Here is a 24,044-nt window from a genome sequence, read left to right as displayed (position 1 = left end):
ATTGAAGACAAGTTTGGCGAAGTGGACTTCCTGAGCAAGAGGCGGTCGTGTTCATTGTTGATCAAAACTGCTTCAGCTGCCCAGTTTGCGGCCCTTTGTGCCTGTAACCATCTTAGCACAATTCCTGTGTCCATTACCTCCCACCAGTCTCTAAATGTGGTTCAAGGTGTAATTTTTCACAGGGACCTCATCCTTCAAACTGATGAGCAACTTCAGGACAGTCTCGGACAGTGGGGTGTTCACTTTGTTCGGCATGTTGTAGTGTAACGACGTAAGTTCTTTATAAATGATTTTCTTTCGACATATGACCATGTGCAGACTTCGTCACTTAAGTCAGTTACAACCCACTTCAAAATTATTTATATTCTTTTTAAATTGTCACAGAATGGTTCTTGAACGAAACTGTAAAACATCATTTGAGTCATATGCACAGAATTACGTCACTCAGGCCAATTGGTTTGCGTGAACTTTTTCAATTTTTGACGTCGTTTGTTTCTCCTCAGAAATTATATTGACACACGTTATCTTGATTTAATCGATATTAGAATCACACATTGAATAACTTTTGAGATTCAAAGTTGCGATGAACGCTGTCAAAATTCAATAATCGTGTCAAATATATTATTAATCAATTCACATAATTCTTCATAAATAAATCCTCAGAACATGTGTTTCAACTTTAGTAGCATCCACTATTTTATTATCTTCCTACATACAGACGTGAACCTGAGCCTTGACAAGATAGGACTAACATTTTCAATAAGATTAAACTTCCTATGATATCATTGTTGTACAAAACATTACAAAAAAATTCATTTTCAATTTTTAGAAGTACGACGCAACAAATCGGTTCCAGGATCTTCTGTTGCTCTTTGGCTGTCAACCCGCGACGTATAGTGGCCAGCAATTTTCTCTCTGGTCGCGGCAGCGAAGTTGCTGTCTCCGTTCGTTGCGCCGCCCTCTCCGTACATGAAACATAAAAAAATACAAAAACTTTAGGCAATTCACAACCATTACAAAATATTACAAAAATACATAAACAAAACACTAAATTAACTTATATTCACCTGCAAACTGGGCTGACACTGGTGGATGGGTGACGCTTCAATTTCGCGTCCCACTACAATGTTCAGAAGGGTCCGAAGGACAGTTGCATTGATACTGGTGCCTTTATCCTGGCCTTTGAAGGGGATACCCTCCCTGAGAAAGTAAGCAGGCCCCTCTCTGTGCTGACTGTGGACCTCGACTCTATGAGGGGAGTTCCTGTGTCACGGCAATCATTCTCCACATTCACCGAATTGCCCAGTATATGAGAAGGAAAAGAATATACAAGAGTATAAGTCCCTTGATCGTTTAACCTACACTGAGGCTTGTAAGAAGTATGCAGGTCTTCACCCTGTGTCCATGACGTCTAGTTATGCTTTAGTTACATCTTCACCCCTTCCTCCTCCTTCCTTACCCCAGTCCCAGACCCCTCTCATCCCCTCCTCCCCTGCGGCTCCCACACCTCTTCTGGGCGCTGCTCCCCCTCCTCAGCCGGAGAAGTGCCCCACTTCTTCAGCGTCTGCTGGTCAAGGGCGTACCTCCCGGGGATACCCCTTCCCAGCACCTTCCAGGCCAAAGGTCTGCTGCCACGCGATGATCGCGAGAACCACGGTCTGTCGGCCCCCAGGTTGCCTGATCTCTTTCTGTTCCCAATCTTGCTGCAGCTGGCTCCTTTATGCCACACAGCCCTCCTTGATCTCAAACAGAAAAGAAGAAGAAACATAAGTTCTGGGACAAGGAGCCTCTGGTGTCACTGGAGGTCCCATCCCCGGATTTACAACCAGATTCTGACCTGTTGTTCATGGATGTCGTCCCATCTTTGTCGGTGACGGGTGGTGACCCGGCGGCATGATTGGCTTTCAACCCCCATTTGAATCATCGTTCTGTGTTTATCCAATGGAATTGTAATGGATATTACAGTCACCTTCCGGAGTTGAAATCCCTTATTTCGTCTTACTCTGCAGCTTGTGTGCTTCTACAGGAATCTCATTTTACTGTTGATCACTCACCAACCTTCTGTGGGTTCCGTGTTTTCTGTCAAAATCGGGGCAGCCCCCTGCGGGCTTCTGGTGGTGTTTGTACGTTGGTTCGTACAGACATTGCTAGCACGTGGATTCCTCTTCAGATTACATTGGAAGTGGTTGCTGTTAGGGTCCACCTTGACTCTGAGGTCACGATTTGCAATCTTTATCTCCCTCCTGACAGGACTCTTACACCTGCTGCCTTAACTGCCCTTCTTCAGCAACTTCCTCCTGCCTTCCTCCTTTTCCCCCTTCTCGGGGATTTTAATGCTCATCGTCCCTTGTGGGGCAGTGCATTTCCATCTAGACGAGGTCTTCTCATAGACCAGTTTATTGCAAACTACAACTTGTGCCTTCTTAATGATGGCTCCCCTACTGATTTCAGTGCCAGTCATGGTACCTTTTCTGCCATTGATCTTTCCCTTTCTTCTCCCTCCCTCCCTCCTCCCTTCATTACACTGGTCGCCACACAATGACCTTTGTGATAGTGACCATTTCCTGTTGATTCTCTCACTCCTTTCCCGCTCCCTGATGGACAGGTTACCTCTTTGGTCTTTCCAACGCGGCGATTGGTCTCTGTACACTGCACAGGTCATGTTTTCTCCCTCTTTGTCGGGTTGTATTGATGATGTCCTATATGATGTATCTGACGCGATTGTTTGCACTGCTAGCCTTGCTGTACCACGCCCATCTGGACCATTTCGCCACCGGAAAGTCCCGTGGTGGAGTACGGCCATTGCCATTTACATCCGTGATCGTTGTCGAGCTTTGCAACACCTTAAGAGGCACCCATCCATTGCCAACTTTGTTACCTTTAAATGCCTTCATGCTAAAGCGTGAAATTAATCAAACAGAGCAAAAGGATATGTTAGGAACATTTTGTTTCTTCCCTCGGTTCTACTGTCCCTATGTCCCGGGTATGGGCTCCATTGTTGCCATCGGCAGTCCACCCTCCCGGGCCTTCACCTCCCAGATGGCCTTTGTACGGACCCGTTGATTCTTATGGGACATCTTGCGACCCATTTTGCAACGGCATCAGCATCAGCCTCCTATCCGGCTGCTTTCCTTCACCTGAAACAGCGGGCCAAAGCTTCCGCCTTGTTTCACCCCTTGTCAGTCAGAATCTTACAAGGAACCTTTTAGTGAATGGGAATTTCTTTCCGCACTTTCTTCTTTTCATGATACAGCCCCTGGCCCATACTCCATTCATAACAAACTGCTTCAACATCTCAGTGCTCCACAATGGCAACATCTTCTCCAGGTGTTTAACCGTATTTGGCACCAGGGTGACTTCCCTTCTCAGTGGAGGGATAGCATCTTGATTCCTGCCCTTAAGCCTGGTAAGAACCCCTTATTTGTTGAAAGCTATTGGCCAATTAGTCTGACAAATGTTGTCTGCAAGTTACTTGAACGGATGGTAGCCCGTCGGCTCAATTGGGTCCTCGAATCTCGGAATCTATTGTCCCCTTACCAGTGTCGCTTTGGAGAGGGTTGGCCTCCGATCGATCATTTACTTCACTTGGAATCTGCAGTTTGGCAGGCTTTTTCCCCAGCGCTGCCATTTGGTTGCAGTATTTTTCGACCTTCGCAAGGCCTATGACACGGCTTGGCGCCATCACATCTTTCTTACACTTCATCAGTGGGGTCTTCGGGGTCCACTCCAGATTTTTATCCACCAGTTCCTGTTCCATCGGTCATTCAGGGTTCGGGTTGATACTGACAGTTCTCCACGGACCAGGAGACTGGCATCCCACAAGGTTCTGTATTGAGTGTACTTCTTTTCCTCATTGCTATCGATGGACTTGTAGCCTCTATCAGTCCTTTGGTCACTCCTGCTCTGTATGTGGATGATTTCTGCATTTGGGTTAGTTCCTCTTTGATGGCCTCTGCAGAGTGGCAGCTCCAGGGAGCTATACGGCATGCCTCTGTGTGGACCCTTTCACATGGGTTTCAGCTCTCTCCTTTAAAATCGCAGGTGGTCCGCTGCTGTCGATGTACTGCGATCCACCCCGATCGGAGCTCTATCTCGATGCACAATGATTGCCTGTGGTCCCACAGTTTCGTTTCCTAGGGTCTTCTTTTCGACAACAAGCTCACTTGGCTGCCTCATATCACACTTTTGAGGGTAGGATGTTTCCGTAAACTCAATGTTCTTTACTTCCTCGCCCACACCTCTTAGGGTGCGGACCACTCCATCCTTCTCCACCTTAATTGTGCTATAGTTCTGTCTCGCTTGGACTATGGTTGTCAAGTTTATGGTTCGGTTGCTCCTTCCACACTGCACATGCTAGATCCAGTCCACCATCGTGGTATCCGTTTGGCCACCGGTGTCTTCCCTACTAGCCCTGTTGATAGTCTCCTGGTTGAAGCTGGGATCCCCCTTCCCCCCCCCCCCCCCCTCTCTCTTTCTGTTCGGCAGTTCCAGCTTCTGGTGTCTTATGCAATTGCTGTCCGTTCCTCTCCCACTCATCCTTCCTATACTATCCTTTTCCGACTAATTTTATGGGAGTTTCGGGATGCTGTTGTTTTTTACACCGATGGCGCTAAATCTGCTGATCGTGTGGGATATGCCTTCACGTCTTCTGTTGGCACAGAAAATCATCTTCTGCCACCTACATGTGGGGTGTTTACTGTGGAATTAATGGCAGTTTCCCAGGCCCTTACCTTTATTAAACAGTCCCACCACAACCGCGTTTTGTTATGTATGGACTCAGAGTGGCCTTCTGGCTATTGACCGTTGTTTTTCGCGCCATCCCTTGGTCTCAGCCACCCATGAACATCTTGCTGTTCTTCACAGTGCTGCTTGTTCCATTGACTTCCTTTGGGTCCCTGGCCATGTGGGCATCCCAGGTAATGAGCTTGCTGATCGTTTGGCTGGGGAGCCATTCTCTGTAACGCCTCCTGCAGCAGGTTTATGGCTTCACATCAAATCCCACTTCGCACAATCATGGGCCAACTCTTGGGAGGCTACTTCCCTGTCTAATAAACTTAGTGCGATTAAGGTGACACGAGGCCCTTGGCGTTCTTCCTTTCGCCTCTCCCGAAAGGACTCGACCGTACTGTGTCTTCTCTGCATTAGCCATACCAGGCTGGCCCATGGTTTTCTTTTGCGTGATGAACCACCCCCACTTTGTTGTTGTGGAGCCTTCCAGTCAGTAGTCCACATTTTGGTGGAATGCCCCCTTCTTTTGGCTATGTGTACTAAGTACAAACTCCCCCGCACATTTACATTAAATGTTGGCTGACGATTCCCGGATAGTCGAACTGGTTCTCAGTTTTCTCTGGGAAAGTGTTTTTATTCTCAGTTTTAAGGTTTTCAATCTCTCTGGTGTTGGGGCAGGGCAGTGAGCGTTAGTATATCTCCCACTGTAAGCTGTTTGGAGATTCCCGACTCCCCTCCCTGGCCAAGATCCTCTTTTCTTCCCCTTTTACTCTGTTTTTATCACTTTTTAGGATTGGTTAGTCTCCTTTTCCCATACGCTCTTCTACATTCTAGCAGTTGAACGCTTTTAAGTCGCAGGTGGTCCTGCCTCTACTGCTTCAGAGGTGGGATATTTCCTGCGTCTAGCATAGCCTTGGGGTCGTTCTCTTGCTGACATACCTCATTTTGTTTTTACCATTGACAACACGACTGCACTTTTACGTTTTTTAGCCTTTTACCTTTTATCTTTGACTTTTCTGAGATGTCAAACTGTCTGAATGGACCACATTTAAAACAAGGGACGGATGACCTTGCTGTTTGGTCCCTTCAACTCCAGTCAACCAACGAACCTTTGGCTGAATGCTGTTCCATGCTGTCGGCCACCGGCTCTCAGCAGTTGTTGAGTTGAGAACAACCGTGGTAAGATTCTCCCTTTTTCTGTCCACGCTATGTCAATTATCCATTGGAATATCCACGGCATTCGAGCCAATCGGGATGAATTGTCGATCCTCTTACGATCCTACTCGCTGGTCATCTTCTGTCTTCAGGAAACAAAGCTGTGTCCCCACAATCGCACCCCCTGCGGGTTCGGGGGTTAGAATAGCCCCGCGGTATTCCTGCCTGTCGTAAGAGGCGACTAAAAGGAGTCTCACATGTTTCGGCCTTATGTGATGGTCCCCTCTCGGGTTTGACCTCCATCTTTCTAAATTATTCCGAAGAGCGAGCCAATTGGGGAAGGGCGCCTTACGTGGTGCACTGTATCCGTCGTGCATTGAGACCTTTAGCCGGCTTTTTCGTCGTTGCAATGGTGTCCCGCTCGTTTTCCATCTCTTGGGCGAGGATACGTCCCTGGGTGCGATTCCCACGCTGCACTCTGCAGTGTTTCTTTTAACTGCGACGACGACCTTGGACAGTTTTGCACCTAATATCCAGCACGGTAGCCAGTCCGTTGTGGTGGGGCCGCCATGTACCCTCTTGGTTGTAGCCCCCTGACAACACAGGGATCGCTCTACTGGCCTGCGCCGTTAACTCCCCACGTATGCCAAGGAGTAGATGCCCGTCTCCCTGGGGCATCAGGACTCCTGGCAATGGCCATCCTGCCAGGTGGCTATTGCTGCGGCTGGGTGGCGCCCGTGGGGAGGGCCCTTGGTCGGAGTAGGTGGCATCAGGGCGGATGACCCGCAATGAAGCGTGGTACATCATCTCTCGCTGGCGGCCAGCCGCCAGCAGTCTCTAAGCGTTCTCGGGCTCAATTTAATGCTGAAAAGTACAATTCGAAAACGTTCCCCTCTCTGGCCACGCCGTGGGAGGAGCGTAAGTCTCAGGATGGAGGTAATAGTTATTCGCCCCGATTCTTAGTTTGTACGAGAGCTGATGGGGAGTCTTTTCTCTCCACAAAGCCTCAGTTCTTCGTCGAGCATTTAGAGGACAAGTTTGGGGAGGTGGAGGGCTTGTCAAAAATGCGCTCTGGATCGGTCCTGATCCAAACGGCATCCTCTGCCCAGTCACGACGGTTGCTTGCTTGTGACAAGTTGGGGGATGTTGCTGTTACGATCACGCCGCATAAAAGTTTAAATATGGTTCAGGGAGTTATTTACCATAAGGACCTTCTTTTGCAGTCTGATGACGAGCTGCGCGCCAACTTAGAGCGCAGGGGTGTACATTTCGTCCGGCGCGTTCATCGGGGTCCGAAGGAAAATCAGATAGCTACCTGTGCCTTCATCTTGGCCTTCGAGGGTGATACGTTACCGGAAAAGGTCAAGGTGATGGTCTACCGATGTGATGTCAGGCCCTATATTCCTCCCCCGATGCGGTGCTTCAAGTGCTGGAAGTTCGGCCATATGTCTTCCCGCTGCACTTCCAGCCTCACATGTCGAGATTGCGGACGCCCGTCTCATCCCGATACTCCATGTGCCCCGCCTCCCATCTGTGTCAACTGCGGGGAGCACCATTCACCTTGCTCGCCTGACTGCAAAGTCTTTCAGAAAGAGCGCAAAATTATGGAATATAAGACCCTGGACCGGCTGAGCTATACTGAGGCCAAAAGGAAATATGACAGACTCCATCCTGTGAGAATGACATCTTCTTATGCAGCTGCTACGACAACTGTGCTAGCCCCATCAGTTTCGAGACTTCCAGCCAGCTCGATAAGCAGTAAGACTCCTCCTGCCCCCTTGCCTGTGGGGGGCTCTACCCAACCAGTTGCTCCTGCACCACCTACCTCAGGAGCAACCTCCTCCCACCCGTCGGGGATGTCCGTCCCCGCTTCTCAGCCGGAGAAGCGTCTAACTTCTTCGGCTACTCTCGCCCGTAAGAGTTCCCTTGGGACCCTCCCTTCCCAGGGTTCCACCAGCGGGAAGGATGACGGCCGCCAGTGGCATAAGTCCTCACCAGCGGCCGGGCATAGGGCTTCACGATCCTCCTCTGTCCCGGAGACTGAATCGGTGAAGCCTTCCCAGCCGGTGCAACCCAAGGTTCAGCGAGAGAAGTCCAAGAGAAAGACCTCTAAGGCCAAAGAACTTGCGGTGGCGCCAACCCCACCGCACCTTTCGCGCTCTGCGTCTGAGGGTGCAGTCGAGATTCTCGCGTCCGCTGAGGACCTTGATCTCGCTGGTCCCTCAGACGCCATGGATGCCTCTCGTACGGGTACTGAATCAGTGGCAGTGAGTGAACCAGCGGCGTAAATTGCCTTCCCAGTCCTTTCACGCCTTTCTCAGCCATGGACAATATCATCCTCCAGTGGAACTGTGGCGGTTTTTTCCACCATCTAGCTGAGCTCCAACAACTTATCAGCCGTCACCCTTTCTTCTGCATTGCTCTTCAGGAAACTTGGTTTCCAGCAATGCGAACCCCCGCCCTCCGTGGCTATCGGGGTTATTATAAGAACAGGGCAGCATATGAAAGGGTGTCGGGTGGCGTCTGCCTCTATGTCCTTCACACTCTGCACAGCGAGTCTGTCCCTCTCCACACACCTTTAGAGGCTGTCGCTGTTCGGGTGTGGACGCCACAGGCTGTTACCGTCTGCAGTCTTTACCTTCCACCGGATGGTGATGTCTCGCAGCATGTCCTGGCTGCGCTGATAGCCCAATTGCCGCCACCTTTCTTGCTATTGGGCGACTTCAACGCCCATAACCCTCTGTGGGGTGGGTCAGTGGCAACAGGTCGAGGGGCCATCGTTGAGCATTTATTGTCGCAGCTCGATCTCTCGATTTTAAATGATGGTGCCTTCACACACTTCAGTGTGGCACATGGCACATACTCCGCCATTGACCTTTCAATATGTAGCCCTAGCCTCTTACCGTCTCTCCAATGGAGTGTGCATGACGACCTGTGTGGTAGTGACCACTTTCCGATCTTTCTGTCACTACCACAGCGTCACTCTTCTGGGCTATGAATAAGGCTGACTGGGACTTGTTCTCCTCCACTGCCGCTCTTGAGTCTCTCTCTAATGACGACATTGATGCGGTGGTTCAATCGGTCACCACCGGCGTCGTTACTGCCGCCGAATCTGCCATTCCCCGTTCTTCTGGGTCCCCTCAGCGGAAGGCTGTGCCTTGGTGGTTGCCTGAGATCGCTGAAGCGATTAAAGATCGCCGGCGGGCGCTCCAGCGTCACAAGCGACATCCCTCCTTAGACCACCTTATCGCCTTCAAACGGCTGCGTGCGCGGGCCCGCCTCCTTATCCGCCAAGGCAAGAAGGAGTGCTGGGAGCGGTATGTGTCCACCATTGGCCTCCATATCACTCCATCGCAGGTCTGGGCCAAGATTCGACGCGTCTACGGCTATCGGACCCCTGCCAGCGTCCCTGCGCTCTCACTGAATGGAGCAGTTTCTACTGACTCCGACGTCATTGCCAATCGCTTAGCAGAGCATTTTGCTATGAGTTCCGCTTCTGCAAATTACCCCCTGGCCTTCCGCTCCATTAAAGAGCGGATGGAACGTCGGAGCCTTTCGTTTCGCACCAACCACCCAGAATCTTACAATGCTCCATTCAGTGAGTGGGAATTTCGCAGTGCCCTAGCTGCTTGCCCTGATACCGCTCCTGGGCCAGATGGCATCCACTGTCAGATGCTGAAACACCTTTCAGTGGACTGCCAGCGGCGCCTTCTCGATCTTTACAACCGTCTTTGGGTCGAGGGGGTGTTTCCGTCGCAATGGCAGGAAGGCATTGTCATCCCCGTTTTGAAACCTGGAAAGACCCCTCTGGAGGTGGACAGCTACCGCCCCATTAGCCTCACCAACGTTCTTTGTAAGCTTCTCGAACGGATGGTGAGCCGGCACTTAAATTGGGTACTGGAGTCTCGGGGCCTTCTGGCTCCGTCTCAGGGTGGGTTCCGGAAAGGCCGCTCCGCCGCCGACAATCTGGTGAGCCTGGAGTCGGCCATCCGTACTGCCTTTGCCCGCCGTCAGCACCTGGTCGCTGTCTTTTTCGACATGCGGAAGGCGTACGATACGACATGGCGTCATCACATCCTTTCTACGCTTCATGGATGGGGTCTTCGGGGCCCTCTGCCGATCTTTATCTGCAATTTCCTGTCGTATCGTACCTTCCGCGTGCAAGTCGCAGCCTCCTATAGTTCCACCCACGTCCAGGAGAACGGTGTGCCACAGGGTTCTGTTTTAAGTGTCTGCCTGTTTTTAATAGCCATTAACGGGCTCGCTGCGGCCGTGGGAAATTCTGTCTCTGCTTCCCTGTATGCTGACGACTTCTGCCTTTATTACAGCTCTACTGGCATTGCAGCTGTTGAACGTCAGCTACAGGGTGCTATCCGTAAGGCGCAGTCTTGGGCTGTAGCGCATGGGTTTCAGTTTTCGGCAGCCAAGACCCGCGTTCTGCATTTCTGCCGGCGCCGAACAGTCCATCCCGAGCCGCGGCTTTATCTTGGCGACGAACTCCTTGCTGTGGTGGAAACCCACAGGTTTTTGGGGGTGGTTTTCGATGCCTGGTTGACTTGGCTGCCTCATATCCGGCAGCTTAAACAGACGTGTTGGCGGCATCTAAACGCTCTGAGATGCTTCAGCCACACCCGCTGGGGCGCCGACCGCTCTACCCTGTTGCGGCTCTACCAGGCGTTAATCCAGTCCCGTCTGGATTATGGGAGCCTGGCTTATGGCTCAGCATCCCCATCTGCGTTACGGGTGCTGGACCCAATTCTCCACAGCGGGATACACCTTGCCACTGGTGCTTTCCGCACCAGCCCTGTGGACAGTGTACTAGTGAAGGCAGGTGTACCTCCACTGCGATTTCGGCGCCAACGTTTGCTGGCCGCTTATGCCGCCCATGTTCTAAGCTTGCCCGGGCATCCAAATTATCGTGTCCTGTTCCCGCAGTCACTCGTCCATCTGCCAGACCGTCGGCCCCGGTCGGGTTGTCCGATCGCCGTACGCGTCAAGGAGCTTCTCTGTGGGCTTGGGTTTTTCCCTGTTCCACCTCCTTTCCGGGCGCCTCTGCGTACACCCCCGTGGTGTGTTCCTCGCCCTTGCCTTCGGCTCGACTTGGCACAGGGCTCGAAGGACTCGGTCCCTCCAGAGGCCTTCCGCCGCCGCTTTTATTCCGTCCTGGCCACGTATCAAGGCTCTGGAATTGTTTACACCGACGGTTCGATGGTTGCTGGTCGTGTCGGGTATGCGCTAACTCTAGGGGACCATTCCGAACAACGGTCCTTGGCGGCTGGCTGCAGCGTTTACACTGCTGAGCTAGTCGCCATCTTTCGAGCCCTAGAGTATATCCGCTCCTGCTCAGGTGAGTCCTTCGTTATCTGTAGCGATTCCCTGAGCGGTTTACGAGCTCTCGACCAGTGTTTTCCTCGTTCTCGTCTGGTGATGGCTATCCATGAGTCCCTGCATACTCTTGCGCGTTGCGGCCGCTCTGTGGTCTTTGTGTGGACCCCCGGTCATGTTGGTATCCCGGGCAATGAACATGTTGACCGCCTGGCGAAAGAGGCCACGAGTAACCCATCTCTGGATGTTGGCCTTCCAGAGGCTGATTTGCGGGCAGTCCTCCGCCGAAAAGTTTTTGCGCTTTGGGACGCTGAATGGCGCGATCGGATTACACCCAATAAACTCCGGACCATTAAGGAGACGACGACTGTGTGGCGGTCCTCCATGCGAGCCAACCGCAGGGACTCAGTCGTCCTTTGTTGGCTCCGCATTGGCCACTCCCGGCTAACACACAGTTATTTACTGCGCCGGGAGGACCCTCCTGTATGTCGCTGCGGGGCGGCTTTGACGGTGGCCCACATTCTGTTGGCCTGCCCCCTTTTAGCTGTGGTCAGGCAGACATTTGCGCTGCCTGATACGCTCCCTGCCGTTTTATCCGATGACCCTGTTATGGCTGCCTTAGTTTTACGTTTTATTAGGGCAGGGAGTTTTTATTCTTTCATCTGAGTGTTTCTGTTTTATTTTATTTTTTGTTTTGATTCTGGCCTTTGGCCTATGATTTTAAACTGATCTTTTAATGTGTTTCTAAGTGGTTGGCTTTTCCTTTTTTATTTCTATGGTCGGCCAACCACTGTCACACTCTGTGTGGTTTTAGTTCATTTTGTCTTGTCCTTGTCTCCGTTTCTCTTGTTCTGTATCGTCTGTGATCTATTCTGTTCCTCGTTTTTATTCTCTGTGGGTGTTCTTTGTATTTGGAAAAAGGGACCGATGACCGTAGCAGTCTGGTCCCTTTCATCCCCCAAACCAACCAACCAACCAACCAACCCACAATCGCTTTGTTTTCCCTCATTTTCAGTCAGTCCAGTTTGATGTCCCCTCTGTTGATGGCACTCTAGCACATGGAAGACTCATGATTCTTCTCCATGATACTGTCCATTATCACCCAATCCTCTTAAACAGTTCCTTCCAAGCTGTTGCTGTCCGCCTTTCCCTTTCTGAATGCACCTTCTCTCTTTGTACCGTATACATTCCATCGTCCACACCAATGGCAAGAACTGATCTCCTTCATCTCCTTGGTCAGCTCCCGCCCCTCTATTTGCTGGTTCGGGACTTCAATGCCCACCAGCCACTTTGGGGATCTCCACGTCCTTGTCCGCAAGGCTCCCTATTGATTGATGTCTTCCACCTAGCGGATCTTGGTTTGCCTCAACACTGGGGAATCTACATTTTTGTCTGCCTCCATGTCAGACTTCTCTCATTTGGACCTTTCGGCTGAAACTGTTCAGCTAGCTTGGCGCTTTGAATGGTTCGCTCTTGCTGATACACACTCGAGTGACCATTTTCCGTGTGTCCTTAGATTGCAGCCACTACTGCCATCTCTGTGCCCGAGACGCAGGAAGTTTGCCCAAGCCGATTGGACACTTTTCTTCTCTAGTGACATTCGATGACAGTCACTTTCTTAGTGTCGACAATCAGGTCACTCATGTTACAGAAGTTATTCTTACAACCATGGAACGATCAATACCTCTCACCTCCGATTTGCCCCGCCGCCCCCCAGTTCCTTGGTGGAACGAGGCATGCCATGATGGAATACGTGAGAGGCGACATGCTCTTCACATTTTCCGCCACCATCCTACTTTGGCCAACTGTATCCGCTATAAGCAGTTACATGCGCGCGCGATGCCGTCGCGTCATCTGCGATAGCAAGAAGGCAAGCTGGGACTTCTTTACCAGATCATTTAACACCTTCACTCCCTCCTCAGAAGTTTGGAGTCGAATTAGACGGTTATCTGGCATGCCTAGTTTCTCCCCGATCTCTGGGCTCACTGTCACGCATGGTACCTTAGTGGACCCTGTTGCAATTCCTAACTCATTGGGTCAACGCTTTGCTGAGATTTCGAGCTCTTCAAATTACCCGCCAGCCTTTATCCCAAATAAATGTGCAGCGGAAGTGTGACCTTATGCTTTCTCCTCTCAAAATAGTGAAAGCTATAATACTGTTTTCTCCATGCGGGAACTCCAACACACACTCTCTTATTCTCGCTCTTCGGTCCCAAGATCAGATGGTATCCACATCCAAATGTTGCTGCATTTATCATATCGTAGTCTGCGTTACCTGCTTCGCCTTTGTAATTGAATTTGGACCGACAGTACTTTCCCCAGACGATGGCGGGAAGCTATCGTCGTTCCTGTTCCAAAACCTGGAAAGGACAAACATCTCCCCTCTAGCTATCGCCCCATTTCTCTCAAGAGCAGTATATGTAAGGGTTTGGAGCATATGGTGAATTGCCGTTTAGCCTGGTGGCTGGAGTCCCGAAGCCTTTTGACACCTGCCCAATGCGGTTTCCGAAAGCATCGTTCAGCAGTTGACCATCTTGTTGCTCTCTCCACTTATAACATGAACAATTTTCTCAGGAAATGCCAAACAGTAGCAATATTTTTTCGTCTGGAAAGAGCATAAGATACCTGTTGGACGACAGGCATCCTCCGCACACTGTTCTCTTGGGGCTTTCGAGGTCGGTTGCCCCTTTTTATTCATGAATTTATGGCGGAGCTCACATTTAAAGTGCAGGTGAACACTACACTCTCCCGTACTTTCTCCTAACAAAACGGGGTACCTCAGAGCTCTGTGCTAAGTGTTGTACTGTTTGCCATCGCCATAAGTCCAATTATGGATTGTCTCCTTCGATGTCTAGGGCTCCCTCTTTGTGGACGATTTTGCAATCTTCTACAGCTCTCAAGGATGTCTTCATCGCCTCCACTGTTGGAGCATCGAAACCGGCTTCTGGTTTTCTCCCAGTAAGACCGTTTGTGTCAATTTTTGGCGTCATACGGAGTTTCTTCTGCTTTCCCCACATCTAGGCCCTGTCGACCTTCCCTTCGCAGATGTCAGTAAATTCTTGGGTCTTATGTTTGACAGAAAACTGTGCTGGTCCTCCCATGTTTCCTATCTTTTGGCTCGCTGTCTGCGATCTGTCGATACCCTCCATGTTCTGAATGGTTCCTCCTGGGGAGCGGACCGAGTGGTCCTTCACCTCTATCGCACCTTAGTGTGCTTGTAATTGGACTATGGAAGCATAGTTTACTCCTCTGCTCAGCCGTCTATTCTTTGGCCTCTTCACTCTGTCCACCACCGTGGATTGCGTTTAGTGTCTGGAGCTTTTTACACCAGCCCTGTGGAAAGCCTTTATGCTGAGACTGCTGAACCTCCGCTGTCCAATCAGTGGGCTGTCCTTCTGAGTCATTATGCTAGCCATCTGTCTTCCATGCCTGCTTATCCGGCCCATGACCTTTTTTCGACGCCTCCTTGGATTAGGGTATGCAGGTCGCCCTTCCTCTCTACCACCACCAGGAGTCCGCTTCTGTCAGCTGCTACATTCTCTTTCCTTGCAATTTCCTAAAACTTTCTTGACAACTGGAGGTACAGCACAGTCTTGGCTCCTGCAGACTGCCTGCTCCATGAAGTTTGTCAGCTTCCCAAGGATGGTACCCCTTCTCTCGTTTATCATCGGGCATTTGCTGTTCTATGTGCACAAATGAAGGATGCCACATTTATTTACACTGATGGCTCAAAAACATCATTTGGTGTTGGGAGTGCTTATATTGTTGGCGACACCCCTAATCTATTTCTGCTTCCCGACCAGTGTTCAGTTTTTACTGCGGAGCTTTACGCTGTTCTCCAGGCTGTCCAATACATCTGTCACCATCAGCACATCAGTCTCTCTTCTTCAGCCTGCTGTTCGCATGGTTCCCTTCGCTGATCTACGGAGTGTTTTATGTCGTCGCGTTGCTCTTTTATGGCATGCACATTGGTCTACACTTCCCAATAATAAATTGCGGGACGTGAAAGCTCTTCCCTGTTCTTGGATCTCTTCCTCCCGAACTTGTTGTCGGGAGGAGATAATTTTAAGTAGACTCCAGATAGGGCACTGTCTTTTTAGCCATCGACATCTTTTAAGTGGCGATTCTCCCCCACATTGTCCCCACTGCTCTCAACTGTGGACGGTGAGACACCTTTTACTTCAGTGTCCCTATTTTACTCCACTACGTGCCCGTCTACAGCTGTCGCCTGATATATCTTACATTTTAGCAGATGATGCGCTCAGCTGACCCCCTTCCTCGAGTTTGTGTCAGTGAGATGACGTCGGTCATTTGAAGCTCCTTTTTGGGGAAAACAACCCCACCCCCCCTCCTTCTATAGTGGTTTTCTAAGTTTTCCTTCTGTTTTTTAGTTCCCTACTTTTTGAGTTTTGCTCCCATTGCTGCTGATTTCCAATTTTTTTTTTTTTTTTTTTTACCTTTCCCTTGCCACAGACCGGGCGCCAATGACCATAGCAGTTTTGCACCCTAAAACCATAACAAAAATAAACAAATAAATAAATGCTCAGCTCTGCTTAGAAGACAGTTCATTCTATGACAGAGTGAGAAATATCAGTCTGCAGTTTGGAGTAAACAGAGACCTCCATGAATATTCAGAAGCAGACTATCAGCAGAACATGTTAGTGCTTCTCATATAGCAAGAGTGAGAGAAAACCCATGCAATAATTGAAGAAACCAGCTTGGACTGTATGGCAGAAGTTCTTGAATTTTATCGTTTATTTTACTTACTCCATTTGGATATGCTGACCTGAGACTCTTCAACTTTGTGTTGGTCATAAAATGTGTGATGCAGATAGGTCCTGCATGCTTCTCTTTTGTAAATGTATCGTTCAGTTCTTCCTTGACTGTGGTTACATAGTTAATGGCTCTGCAGACAAAGCTATCTGATGATTGTGATCAGGAAAATGGCAATTATCATAATGAACAATGCTGATGCATTCTGTGTTGCTGATGTAGTTTGTATCTATTTCAAAACAGCTCTACTGTACTTGCGTACTGTAAATATCGTCCTCCTTGTATCTGTCAAGAAAGTAGAACAGTCAATGGAAACTAATTTTAAACCAACTCTTATGAAACTAATTTTAAACATCTGCTGAAAGACTTCCTTAATGTTGATTCATGGCTACAACCAGATATAGAGGATTTACATACCTCTGGTGAGCTGGCTTGTCTAGTCATAGTTTGTTATCTATTATGAGATTTCCTAAGAGGAATAGCTCATCCCTTGCTTCCCGGTATTTCATATTATTGCTTTCACAACTACGGAACACTTAACGTCAAATTGCTGAGCAGGAAGTTTCTGTGGGTTTAAGTGAAACAGCAAACTGTAGATGTACATGACACATAGTTTCATAGTATGATTAGATTTAAGGTATTTATTCCCCCACCTGTTTTATGTTGATTTTGATTTTCCAGTGGTGTACACTGGTGAATGAAAGCTATTCTGCTTCTGGTGAAACTTCACTGTACTGAAAAGTTCATGTGCTTCATGTTACCAACATAACCACATGTTTTCATGCCACTGGACTACATGTGGAGAGAGTCTGTACATTGCATGTCAGTGTTTCCTCATCTTGGTCTTTCCCGTTTTTAATCATGCTGGTGCTTTGGAAGAATGACTTTCAGTGTACCTCCATACAATCCTAATTCCTTATAATTTTATAAATATGACCATTATGAGATATGCTTATAGAAGAAAGTAGTAAATTTGTTGAAGTTTTCACATTTTCCACTGAAATTTTAAGTGTAAACCCTTTTCTGATGCACTATGCCATTCTTGTAGTTTCTTATACTAAAATTTGAGTGTTCATGTAAATCTATCATACTGAACAAACTAACTTGCGATGAATCTTGCTGTTCTTTTTTGAAGAATCGTGTACTTCCTCTATTCAATAAGGTAAGTGTGCTAAATGAACAAACAGATGAGAGTATTGTAACCATCCTCCTTTACAAACAGATTGCACTCGAAGACTCTGGTATCTGATTTGCAACTTAAGCAACTGTAGCGGAGCTTGACATTTGCAAGCTGACTGATTATGGCAATTGATTACTGGTATGTGGTTCTATAAACAAACATTATGTGCCTTTTTCACTTAAAGATGCGCATAACAACTTTTATGCTATTAGTTATCTTCAGTTGCTAACAATACTACGTTAATGGTTATTAGGTTGAGACTATACATATATGAGCTGACATTCTGTTTTCCTTTTTTTATGAATGAGACCCAGTTGTATAAACCTTAAACAACTTTCATGATAATTGTTTATTTTTAAAAACCAAGTGATGGAGAAAAAAGCTGTTTGTGTAGTATCTCTGGCTGTAATCTACATTAGATTAGATTAGACTCAGTTTTCATTCCATAGACCCAAAAAATGAGATGATTCTCGTGGGTGTGGAACATGTCAGAAAGTATAACATAAAACATAGAACATTTGAATATAATACTCACTAATCTGATCATTTTTCAGGAGATAGTCGAAATAGGTTAATACAATGCTGTAAACTGGAACAGCTAATATTTACAGAATTAACACAGTCAGAATGAAACACTGTTATGCACTATTAATAAAATTATCATACACAAAATACCTAACCTTGACTGTTGTGACCAAGTGTTGTCAAAACTGAAATCTAACAGATATTTTTACTTAAGCTGGCTTAACAGTATGTTAAAATATTTCATCTGTGAAGTAGAAGGATTTGCGTATCAAAAAGTCTTTCAAACTCTGTGTAAACCGTGCTTTATCTGAAAGCAAGTTTTTAGTGGTTGCTGGCAATTCATTGAAAATGTGTGTTCCTGAATATTGGACTTCTTTTTGGACCAAGGTAAGTGATTTTAGGCCTTTATGTAGATTGTTCTTATTTCTAGTATTGAGACTATGTATTGAGCGATTGGTTGGAAATAGAGATGTATTACTTGCAACAAATCTCATTAAGGAATAAGTACATTGAGAAGCTGTGGTTAGAATTTAAAGTTCCTTGAAAAGGCTTCTACATGATGATCTTGAATTTACACCGCAAATTATTCTTATCACACACTTTTACACCCTAAAAACTTTTGCTCGGTTTGATGAGTTATCCCAGAATATGATCCCATATGATGTAATAGAATGAAAGTAAGCAAAGTATGCAAGTTTTTTTATATTTATATCTCCTACATGTGACATCATTCTCATGGCAAATACAGGTGCTTAATCAGTTCTGTAGTACGCCCTTCCCAACTGAATTTATTATCGAGTTGTAATCTCATAAATTTAACACTGTCAACCTCTTTGATCTGCATGTCTTCATATGTTATACTCATGCTGGAAGGAAATCTCTTAAAAGTTCTGAACTGCATACAGTGGGTCTTCTCAAAGTTTAATGACAGTGAATTAGCTTTAAACCAGTTATTAATGTCAGTGAAAATTTGATTAGCAGCTATTTCTAAATCTGTACTTGACTTCCTACTTACTGAAATGTTTGTATCATCTGAAAACAAAACAAACGTAGCATCTGGCAATGTAACTGATGAGAGGTCATTAATGTACATAAGGAAAAGCAATGGAACCAAGATGGAACCTTGAGGAGCACCACATGTAATTAATTCAGTCAGATGAAGACTGGCTGCTTACTGCACTGGTATTTTGCAACAACACACTTTGTTTCCTGTTAGATAGGCAAGACTCAAACCATTTCACAGCATTGCCAGTGACACCATAATAATCTAATTTACTTAAGAGAATGCTATGGTTCACACAATCAAAGGCTTTTGACAGCTCACAGAAAATGAATTAATGCATTCTCACTGTAAGTGTAAATAGCTTTCTCTATATCAGAACCCTTTAGGAATCCAAACTGTGACTTGGGGAACACAATCTTTTCAAATATTTTTGAGAAAGCTGGCAAAAGTGAAATTTGTCAATAGTTTGATGTTATCTCTTTATCCCCCTTTCTAGTAAAGAGGCTTAACTTCAGCATATTTTAGCCAGTCTGGAAATCTTCCGCTGATAGGAGATTGATTACAAAAATAACTTAAGATAGAACTCAACTCTCATGAGCACTCTTTGATTAACTTTGTTGATATGTTACCGTACCCACTGGAATAATTACATTTTAAGGATTTTGTGATGGATGCTACTTCTTTGGGAGATGTGAGTGTCATTTCCATCTTACTGAAGTTATTTTTAAAGACTGGTCTCAGATACTCCATTGCACTGTTCACCAAACCTGATAACCCCAAGCTGTCAGTAACTGAAATGAAGTACTTGTTTAAGAGGTTTGCAACACTACATGTACTTGTTACCAAAGTCTCATTTATTTTTAGAGCTATCTGTTCCTGTTCCTTTTTTACCCCACCTGTCTCTGTCTTCAAAATATCCCATACAGTTTTTACTTTGTTACCTGATGTAATTATCTGTTTCTCATAATAAAGCTGCTTCGATTTCCGGATCACTTGCTTCAATATTTTTGCAGTATTCTTTCTAATACATTACAATTCTAACATCAGAGCTGTTCCTAAATAGTACATATAGTCTCCCTTTTGTCCTACATGATATCTTTATTCCTTATGGAATTCAGTTTATTTTTGGACTTCTGTATTATTTGAGTTACCTTTACGGGAAAACGATTTTGAAAAGTGGAGGCAACTTTATTAATGAATGCTTTGTATTTTCCATTTGAGTCATACGTATTGTAAACATCTATCCAGTCCATGTCTTTGAGTAATTTCCTGAATTTCTCAATTTTTTACTTATTTATTACCCTCCTGTACTCAGATTTAATAAATTTTTAATCCTGACAAGTTTAAACATTTAACACAAGAGGCTGCGTGTCATGATCAGATAGCCCATTTACTATTGGTTTTGTGATAAGACTTTTTTTCCTAGATTTGTCTACAAAGATATTATGAATAGCAGTGTGAGAACATTTACATATCCTAATAGCAAATTTCACAGTAGGAACTAAATTGAATGATAGTGTTACTGACTGCAATAATTGTTCACTGACAGAGCTTTTCAATAAATCCACATTAAAATCCCCAGCAACCACTATTTCCTTGTTTTTTACTATGAGATGGGACAGCAGAGCTTCCAGATTTTTATGGAGAGGTTAAAATTTCCTGTAGGTGATCTGTATATATCTGCTATTATAAAGGACTTATTAAGAAATACTACTTCTGTTGCACAAGCTTGTTAGTGCTGCTCTGAGCAAAATGTATTAATATCAGTATTCTTGAAATCAAAACCATTTCTGACAGATATGGAGACTCCTCCTTTCTCCATATTTTCTCTATAGAAATAAGAAGTTAACTTGAATCCTGTAACAATTAACATATCTATACCAGTGGCCATACGATGTTCAGAGAGGCAGATTATATCAACTGGTTTGCTCAACTCTAATTCTTCAACACAAATAAGCAACTCATTAAGCTTATCCCATAGTCCTCAGATATTCAGATGCAATAGTGACAATTGATATTGTGCACTGGCTGAATTACAACTGGATGAATCTAATTTTCCTGCCAATTTTTGAGGATCTTTAGTTTCAATCAGAGGCTGTCTACATGAATTGTGTACATTAAAATTTGCTTTCTGGCTGCCTGTTTTATCAGTGTGAATGTCATTTTCAGCCTCTCTCTCAACATCTTTTTTTTCTGCCCTCCCTACCCTAAAAAAACTGCTGATCTGTCACTTGTAACAACTTGACAATGCCCCCCCCCCCTTAAGTTATTCGCTATTAGCCCAGTCAGTTTTCCCTTCCCCCTTCCCCCTGTCCCCCTGTCCCCCTTCCCCCTGTCCCCCTGTCCCCCTGTCCCCCTGTCCCCCTTACCCCTTTCCTTATGAGGTGAAGGCCATGCCTAGTATGTGGACAGGTGGGACACCTGCTGGTAGTCAACAGGAACCACACCGATATGAGACCCCATATCTGATCCAAGCAGCTGTTACAACTCTAAATTAACTCTCCTAACAGAAGAGTTAAAATGAGGCTGGTCATGGCACCTCAGAACATACACAAGCCCAACACCAGTATGTCTCTTCACTGAAGCTATGTTTACCAGGTCATTCTCAGTTGAATAATTAGGGTTTCTATCTATGCTGTTGCCCGCCCCACCCACTATTACCATATGTGCTTAGTACATCTTACATATTAGTAATCTGGTTTAGATAATCATTCATATCTTTATCTCATTGAATAAATCTATTTTTTGAGAAATTTTGGAAGTATATGAATACTATGCTATGCTTACTTTCTTGCCACCCCTCATATGATCATATGGGGTATCAAGTGAAATTTGTGACTGGATTGAGGACTTTTGATAAGGAGGACACAGCATGCTATCTCGATGGAGTCATCATCAGATGTAGAAGTAACTTCGGGTGTGCCTGAGGGATGTGTGTTGGTACCCTTGCTGTTCATATTGTATATTAATGACCATGGAGACAATAGCAAAATCAGGCTTTTTGTAGATGATGCAGTTATCAATAATGATGTGCTATCTGAAAGAAACTGCATAAATATTCAGTCAGATCTTCATAAGATTTCAACGTGCAGCAGAGATGGCAACTTCTTCTAATGTTAAAAAATGTAAAATTGTGCAGTTCACAAAACGAAAAAAACATAGTATGCTATGACCGTAATATCAATGAGTCACTGTTTGAATCAGCCAACTGATGTATTTGTATCTTGTAGGGAGATGAAATGGAATGATCACACAGGTTCAGTCATGGGTAAAGAGGATAGTAGACTTCGATTTATTGGCAGAATACTGGACAAGTGCAATCAGTCTATAAAGGAGATTGCTTACAAATCTTGTGCAACCGGTTCTAGAAAATTTGCTAAAGTGTGTGAGCCCCTTACCAGATAGGACTAACAGAAGATGTTGAATGTATACAAAGGAGGACAGCATGAATGGTCACAGGTGAGTTTGATTCCTGGGAGAGTGTCACAGCGATAATGAAGAAACTGAACTAGAAGATTCTTGAAGATCGAAGTAAACAATCCTAAGAAAGTCTGTTGACAAAGTTTCAAAAACTGGATTTAAATGATGACTCTAGGAATATGCTGCAATCGCCTATGTATTGCTTACATAGGGATCATGAGGATAACATTATACACACGCACATTGTCATTCTTCCTGCACTCCATTCGTGAATGGAACAAGAAGAAACCCTAATAACTGGAACAGTGGGCTATACCCTCTGCCACACATCTCGAGGTGGTTTGCTGAGTATAGATGTAGATGTAGTAGTTCATGACTGTAATGAAAACATAGCTCTTACCAATTAAATTGCTGTGATATAATGTGTTTGGTACATTCTTTAACTTTTATGTTGTGTTGCGTTTCGTTGCATCCATGAACAGCAGTGTAAATTTCCACTAAATTAGTTTGCTGATTAGCAGAACCTCTACAAAACAAAAACTGGCAACTGGATCTGTCTAGTAATACTGTGTGACTGGGAGTTACAAATTATGCAATTAGTCACTAAGGACATGTAACATTCCCTGTAGAATAATACTACAGCAAGACTAATGAATTAAAATCCATTTACAAAACCTTCCTACAACATTTGGCATAGTATTTATCAAAATGTATACAAAGATTTTCAGTAATTCTGTAGTTTGCCCAGTTTTGTCAGTTGCTAAAGGCTTGTCATTTATCAGTGTTATGCTCTTTCATATTGGGACCTATGCCACTTTTCAGCAATTGTACAGAAGTAGACTATGTAATAGTCAAAATCTAGATCTGTTCCAATAAATGACAGATTTTGTAAGGGATTGCTGTCCGCCTTTAAATTTGAATCCTAAGAAACAAGTCTAAATACCTTCTCAGAAAACTATCTATAGCATATAGTTCAGAAGAGTACCCATGCTGTGAAGATATGTAGATATAATGGTGACAAATAGGTCTGACGTCTTTGAAAATGTTAACGTTAAACCTGGTGTCAGTGATCATGAAGCAGATGTAGCAATAAATATTCACAAAGTACAAATGGCAACTATTACAAGTAGAAAGGTTTAAATGTTTAGTAAACTAAGTCAAAATGCCACATTGTCATATCTCGTGAATTAGAAACATGTATCTCAGAGTGTGAGCATGTAGATTAACTGTAACTCAAATCTAGGAGGATGGTTCACAATGGAGGAGCCCGCCATGGTTTACGCTGTCTCTAAAGAAACTTACAAAGTAATAGGAACTACTGAATTGAACTACATAGAGATGTGAAAGGAAATGAGACTGGCTGTTAGAAAAGGGGAATGTATGAGGCCTTACGTGACTACTATAGCATAAACCTCCCAAAAAGAAATTCTGGTTGTATGTGAAGGCTGCCAATGACAGCACAGAAAGTGTCCAGACCCTCACTAGAGTACGATCCATGAAATAATCAGTTAAGTCAGTTAAAGTAACCTGGCTTGCCTTGTCCAAAAAGAACACTTCATGTGAAACTGAGTGTGATGATGTCGGTGCTGATCTTTCCTTGGACATAAGAAGGATTGTACATGCAGAATTTGTCTGTAAAATCAGAACAATTCTGGTTACAGGTTGTGAAAAGGCTGCACAAAAGTGGTGTCTGAAAATGTGTGGCTATATGGAATTCTGGTAGTGGTTTGTGCATCATGACAGTGCTCCTGCACACACGGCTCTTGTGATCGCCTTCAACAAAGGTGACTATTGTAGTCCACACACCCTGTCTGTCAGATTTAGGTGCCTTGAACTCCTTCGTGTTATAGAGGATGAAAAGGCGCTTGAAAGGAAAGTGTTTTGCCAAAGATGATGACGAAAAACACAATGTCACAAATAGTATCAAAGTGGACA

The 24,044-nt window shown here is 45.6% G+C and overlaps 1 protein-coding gene across 3 annotated transcripts in view; it reads left to right on the top strand.

The window, feature by feature from the left end:
• Positions 1 to 24,044, top strand: part of LOC126191306 (endophilin-B1) — a 224,580-nt gene that overhangs the window by 33,668 nt on the left and 166,868 nt on the right. The gene's annotated exons all lie outside the window — the stretch shown is intronic.

This window comes from Schistocerca cancellata, chromosome 6, assembly GCF_023864275.1.
Source record: "Schistocerca cancellata isolate TAMUIC-IGC-003103 chromosome 6, iqSchCanc2.1, whole genome shotgun sequence".
Lineage (NCBI taxonomy): Eukaryota > Metazoa > Arthropoda > Insecta > Orthoptera > Acrididae > Schistocerca > Schistocerca cancellata.
This window is presented reverse-complemented; position numbering and strand designations above follow the sequence as displayed.